Raw genomic sequence first — 7,314 nt, 5'->3', positions numbered from 1 at the left:
CTTTTCGCGACACAAATTTGCATGGGCAAAAAATATACTTTTAGCGGCAAAATATGCGTTGGCAAAAGTAAACTTTTGGCGACACATTTACGTCGGTAAATGTTGTCATTTGCCTACGATTTGTTTGTCGATAAAACTTCACTTTTGGCAACGACAAATTAGCATTGGAAAAATATACACTTTTGGCAACACATTTACGTCGGTAAATATTGCCATTTGCCGACGATTTGTTTGTCGATAAAGGTTTACTTTTGACAATGACAAATTGACATTGGAAAAAAATACACTTCTAGCAACACAATTTGAGTGGACAAAAATAAACTTTTGGCGACACATTTACAAACAAACATAATTGAAAATAATTTATATATTTTTATAAGATTTACAGATTTACAAGAGGCATCCCTCAGGCACCACTATTACAAACTAATAACATTGATATGAAATCACCTAAAGTTGATGTGCAAGCAAAAAAAACACTACTGATACTGCTTTTAGAAGCAATGTATAAAACCTAAAAGTGTAAAGTCACTAAAATACCCAAATACATCCAAATTGTGAACCCACATTATAAACAACAGATAACAAAATGAAAACATGAAACTAACAAAGACAGGCAAAACGACATGAAAATCACCCATAAACTTATCCAGCAGATCAACATCTAGTAGCAGCCGCCTCACAGTAACATTGCAACAGCAACAGCCGCCGCCCAGCAAGCATCAGCCACGAGGGCAGCAGTAGACCAGCAGATGCAGCAAACTAACAAGCAACAGCCGTCAGCCATCAGCCACCAGCAAAAAGGAGGATCTGGTAGCAATCTGTATTGATCAATGACAAGTTTAAAACAAAGTCCATTAGCTTTTTTATTGATCTGGAAGCAGTCTTTGTGTGTGTGTGTGTGTGTGTGTGTATTAATAGATATGCAAGTGTAAGTACTGGCCAAAACATAAAGCTTTTACCATCATCCGGTAAAAAATAAAATAAAATAAAAACCTTCAATTTCCAACTATACTAAAACAATCAGTCGTAGTAGATCCAATGCATTCTACACTCCAGTGAAAAAAAATGTTGTCCAAGTTACAAATCATTCACTTGCAACAATGACAATAATTTACACAAGGCAAACTAATTTCAGATTCTCTACTAATATTCAGATAAGGTCTATTTCAATGATTTCTGATATGGAAGGCATATGCATTATCTCTGCGATATGTATAGAGGCTTCAGATTCTCTGTAGTCAGACAACAATATGATGATATTACAATACAAAACTACTAATCATTAACAAGTTCACATCATTCAATAATTTGGCAACAAGAAGAAAACAAATAAAACGATTGCATTCACTAAGAAACATAAACTTAAAAACTATAGGTAAGAGGCAACCATACTGGTGATCAGCTAGTAAAAAGTGGCACCCACAATGAGCTACATCTCAGCCTATCTGTCATCTCTTTGAGTGCTAATGCGAGCAGACATGCCTCCACACCCATGCAAGAGAGAGAGACTGAGACCGATCTACCTTATAGTCCCCTCAACACAACCAAAGGACACTTTTTGAAGGTACTAGAACTATTCAGTAAGATTCAAGCAGAATGGTCATTTCTGACATCAGATCGTGGTGGTCATTGCTGACAAAGGCAACAGTATGAATAAGGGTCATTGTGATATATTTGTTTCCAACAAAAATGTACATGATGTTCAGTGGGATTCAGGTAGGCAAAGATGATGTCAATACTGCTGCAGTCCTGGTGATGATCATGGTGAATATGGTAGTCCCCCAGTGTTTATTGCCTCTGATTGCCTGCACCAATACGAGTTGGTTACAAATTTATTTTGGGTTGACAACGACAGCAATGAAATTGTTGCATTGACATCATTTTTTACCATTTCTTCCTTCTTATTCATTGAATTTACCCCTCATTTCAGTTTTCCCCTTTTCCTTGTGAGATTCTAATAAAATGAAATGTGCATGGTTAATGCAATACTTTTCAAAAAAACTGTATGATGGAAAGCAGAAAAGAAGAAGATGATAACAAAAATGTTTTCAATATGAGAAAACTAGGATTTCAAGAAATTGAAGGTTTTGAAATGGTCCCCCTAATGCATTCACTTACTCGAAAAACCCAATAAGAGACCAAAAGAAATCAGAGAGACACATAGAAAGAGAGAATTAGTATAAGCATTACTATAGTAGGCTTAAAATGACACGATTTAAGTGCAGAAAACAAACCACATCAATATATTGTAAACTACATACTTCTCAAGCAAATCCTAGCAAACTGGGCACTCACAAAAACCTAAGGAAAAAGGAATCAATTTCCTCTATTGTGCCAAATTCAATGTATTCAAAGAAAAACTGAGATATCTAACCCTTGCTGCAAAAAAGTGGCTTATATGTTTTGGTTTTGGTAGCTGGCTTGGATATCCCTCTGTATTAGTTCTGCTGTGATGGCCTCATATCATTACATCATTATAGGGATTCTAGGAGGTCATCATATGACTTTTTGTTTAACCATATGATACACGATCATACAGTTTTCCGCTGGCAAAGAACATTATATGTATCTTTATAAAATCTCTAAAGACTCTAGTTCAGAATATGAAGTCTATTTTATATATAAACTTTGATTTATAAATGAGCTCTGTTTTGGTACATGTATATGATGATATCCATGTAGATTCTTTTGTGCACTTGGTATGCTATTATCGCTGAGCATTGGCTCACACCATTCCATCTTAAAAGTTTTCAGGTGATGGAAGTTCAGAAAAGATGTCAAGCGTTTATATGTATTTATGTACAAAGCTAAGGAGATCATTTCATTGATCTAGAAAGTAGAAACCAAGATGGAAGACATTGTGCATGCTATGATGTATATATGTATGGCCAATGGGTCCTTCAAATTGATCATGTCATATGTATTGAGGTCTTTGAATTATGGCCACTTATGTACAAAATCTACACCCATTTTGTACACAGCATATAAACGACATTTAAGCATTTGCTCTGATGGGTTTATGGTACCACTACGATTACACAAGTTTTATTCCAACATGCTTTCGGTTGGTCCTTGAAATTGATTATCAGGTCATATGTATTGATGTCTTTGAATTATGGCCAATTATGTACAAAATGTACACCCACTTTGTAAATAGCACATGAATGATATTCTGACGTAAGCACATGCTCTAATGGGTTTATGGTATCACTAGGATTACGCAGGTTCTATTACAGCATGCTTTCGCTAAAGAGAAATTTTCAAATGAATCATATATTTCCAAATGCACATTTCACTTGATATAAGTAGGCCTTTGGTAGCTCATGGCTATCTACTGGTCAAATCCCTTATCCGATGACGATGCAGTTTGCGTCATGAGTGTCACACATAATGCCTCCAATTCAGTATTGAATAAGCTTTAAATCACTTCCAGTGACTACTGTAGCTCTTTGGTATTGTGTGATGAAATTTAGTAGTACATGCAATGCCTAAAGGATTATATAGAGTTTCTTCTTCCCTTTTTTTTTTTTTTTTATTCTAATTTTTTTACTCTTTCAAGTTATTAAGAGCCATAACCAAACCTTATTATGCCTCTACCAAGATCCAAACTTCATTTAACAAACCTAAATAATCTAAAACTAGCCAGGATACTGTTAACAGAACCCAGAACAGCCCTAAAATTTACCTTGCTTCTTTAGACTTCAAAATCCTAATTCCTTTGTTACATCCGTTATAAACCCTAAAACCCTACAGGCCTAAAATCCCATCAATCATGTTGTCCTACATCAAAAAAAAAAAAAATAGTGAAGATAGCAATAATTTAAATTCAATTCAATACTGCTCTAAGAGAAAAAGAACTATGAAAATTAACAGATGGATAACAGTCATTTGATCCAAATTAAAATATCTTGTACCATGAGAAAATAGATCACTGACTACAACATAACAGTGATATGAAGCTTACAATTTTTCATCAAAATGTTCATCATATTCAGCATATTTCGAAAATTTTATATAAATCGAACACTTCATCTATAACCAGAAGTTTCTGGACAAAAATTTGCTCACCTGCTCCATGTACTTCCACATGACATTCAAAGCGAGGAGATTTCTTCCCATGAATTCCTAAATAAACAAATGTACATAAAATATGTGAAATGGAAAAACATGGTCTCAAAATGACTTCAAGGGATCAGAATAATAAACAGAAGATGACAAAGCAAAAAATCGAGTCACATTGACATCAACTAAGCCACAATTGACACATTAATCAATATGTAACTCTGAAAAACTTTAAACAACATTCAAGAACCTCCAAACGACAGAAGTTCCAGAATTTCACCAAAAAATTTTACAAAAGAGAGAATGGTGCATAGTAGTGAAGCTCTTGATGATAGAATATGAAGGATAAAACTGATTTCGTTCCCAGAAAAAGGATTCCTAAACCAAACCAAAACCATTAAATAAGTGAAATCATTAATGATGTTCCCCAGACCCTATTATTCAAACTGGCTTTGAGAATTGACAAAACTGTGTAATCATTTGTCAGTTGTAACAATTTGTGTTATTATAAAAATCTAACCATTTGATCAAAATCAATCAAAACAATAGATAATATCAACCTACGTAGAATATTTATACACTTTTCTTGGTTGTTTGAAACTTATACATTTGGCTGCAAGCTATTGATGACACTTTCAACAAGAACAAAATTATTCATTTGGTTATAGCAAGGGCTACACTGAATTAAATTATCAGCATTTTGATTTTCGCTAGAATATTGTTAATAGACTGCTTTAATGATCAACCTGATATGTATTTAAAATATTTCAGAATGGATTCATAATCTTGCCAAAGGGAGAACTTGAGATTCAAGAACATACGAAGTGGTAAAAGCATATTAAAAATAAAATTTAAACTGCATGCTTCTGTAGAACATTAGGGGTCTGTTTTCAAGTGTGAACAAGAGTCTAAAGGACACTATGTATCAAGTGTAGGCCATTAATATAGTGGCCTCAATTTTCAGAAAAAATGGAATGCATTGATTGCTGGTCATCTTCAAATGGGGGCACTGAATGTTTGATTATTTCAGTTACAACTCTCTTGTTAATTTTGTTTTCATGGCATTGACATGTTGGTGGGAAAGCTTTGGTCCACCACTACAAATTTTGATGTTCATAAAAAAAAATTCCTTCCAAGTCCATTTGTGATGATACAGCCAACGCAATGGTTGTGCACGTGTTATAAGTGAGGTTGTCAAGAAATTGGGTTATATTGGTGGACAATCATAATTTTCATAGTTGAAGCTTCAGAATGATGAATGAGTTCTTTCCCCCCCCCCCCCAAAAAAAAAATTACTACACTAATCAATGTAAAAAGCCCAATGCCTGAGAATATTCATCGATTATTTCATTACTTGTCAACTAAAATATATAAAAAAACAAAATAAAATAAAATTTTAGCAAATGTAAAAATACCAAATCTGTAAGAGCCATGAAAGATTGGAATCAGAATTCTGAGAGAACCAAACACAGAGAAAAGAGGGGAAAAGTTAGAGAGAAGAGGATTTTACAAGAGGGACGATTTCAGAGAGAGAAAATAGGGTTTCAGGAGAGGGAGGGTTTCAAAAATAATCAATTGAGAGAAGAATACCTTCAGATTTTCTGATTGTTCTTCAAATTCTTTTCTCTTTCTTTGTTGGATTAGGGTTTTAGGTAGAGTGAAATTACCCACAGCCACTCTAATCACACAGCCAACTACACCAAATGCGAGAGTGAGAGCGAGAGAGAGCCGAAACAAGGGTTTTAGGAACAAGGAAGAGAAGAGAGAAGAGATGAGAAGAGTGCCTTACCGTCGAATTAGTCTTGCCGCCGAAAAGATGAGAGTACCATTTGCCTCTCACAGCAAGATCCTCTCTTTGTTTTGTGTACGTCGACACAGCATATGGCTTTGAAGAACCTCCAAAGGGCTTCGAGACTACCGTGTTTTCCTCTCAATCTCCACCGATTCAATTGATAGTAGAACTTTGAAGAACAAGGGTTTGAAGAACCCTTTCCCCTTCCAACCAATTCACTGTCTTTCTTCTCCCTCTGTTTCTTCTATGTTACTTATGATTAGAACCCACTATCAGCGTCGTGAGGTCGTCGACGTGGTTTGGTGAAAAAATCAATTTTATTGTAGTGTATGACCTAAAAGATAAAATTATATAAAAATAATAAGTATATTTTTTATTTTTTCACCTAAATTTTTTTTTTAATAGTTTTTTAGGGAAAAAAAATTAAACTATTTATGAAAATAAAACCAAACATAAAACCACAATGAAAAGAATCTGAAAATAAAACCAAACATATTAAAATTGATAATCTAACCACATTCTTTAGAAAAGTTTAAATTAACTCAAATTAGTCATCTCAATTTAAGAGTATGTTTGGCCTTGATGGGTTCATTTTGTGATCTAATTCAATGATCACTTTGATTTTACAATTCAATAACTAAAATATTTAAAACTCTTTCAAAAATTATAATAAAAACACAAATCAACAAATCACCTGTTTCACTAGTAAAACTTTTACCGACGAACAGTGTTATCGTCGCTAAATGTTTAACTCTTTACCCACACCAACTTATCGTCGCCAAAAGTAAGCACACTAATAGCAATGCTTATTGTGTTGGTAAAAAATAAGCCTCGTAGCTAAAACTTTTGAAATTTTGGCGCCAACAAATAATTTTGGCGCTTAAAGAATGTTATGCTTTTTTAGCGACGATAGTAAATTGCGCCGGTAAAGGTCTACTTTTACCAACGAAATTCATCACTGTGTCGCCAAAAATATACTTTTGGCTATGAAAAATTGCTGTCGTCGCCAAAAGTCGTTGCCAAAAGTGCAATTTATTGTAGTGTTTTATGCAATTTTCATTTTTATTTTTATTCGACGTCCATTTTTAATCAATTTACTTTTCTATTAAACTTCCTTTTTTATTTAATTTCCAAATAGATCGTTAAGGTATAGTGGTTTCTTGAATGAATTTCCATTTTTAATTTTCTGCAACTTTCATTGTTATTTTTAGTTAACTTCCATTTTTATTCAAGTTAATTTTCAATTCAACTTCCTTTTTTATTTAATTTCCAAATAGATCGTTAAGGTATAGTGGTTTCTGGATTGAACTTCCCTTTTTAATTTTATGCAACTTTGACTTTTATTTTTATTCAACTTCCATTTTTATTCAATTTACTTTTCTACTAAACTTCCTTTTTTAATTAATTTCCAAATAGGTTGTTAAGGTATAATGGTTTTTTGAATGAACTTCCATTTT

The 7,314-nt window shown here is 33.5% G+C and overlaps 1 long non-coding RNA gene across 1 annotated transcript; it reads right to left on the bottom strand.

The window, feature by feature from the left end:
• Positions 1-341: 341 nt before the first annotated feature.
• On the bottom strand, positions 342-6,126 carry LOC145815382 (uncharacterized). The gene is made up of 5 exons (XR_014358319.1): positions 5,855-6,126; positions 5,656-5,759; positions 4,072-4,128; positions 1,396-1,808; positions 342-821 (listed from the first exon to the last, which is right to left on the bottom strand). It is a non-coding gene; the product is annotated as an uncharacterized LOC145815382 (long non-coding RNA).
• Between the last annotated feature and the right edge of the window lie 1,188 nt (positions 6,127-7,314).

This window comes from Camellia sinensis, unplaced genomic scaffold, assembly GCF_055761805.1.
Source record: "Camellia sinensis isolate YWXY unplaced genomic scaffold, ASM5576180v1 Unanchor2, whole genome shotgun sequence".
Taxonomy (NCBI): Eukaryota; Viridiplantae; Streptophyta; class Magnoliopsida; order Ericales; family Theaceae; genus Camellia; species Camellia sinensis.
This window is presented reverse-complemented; position numbering and strand designations above follow the sequence as displayed.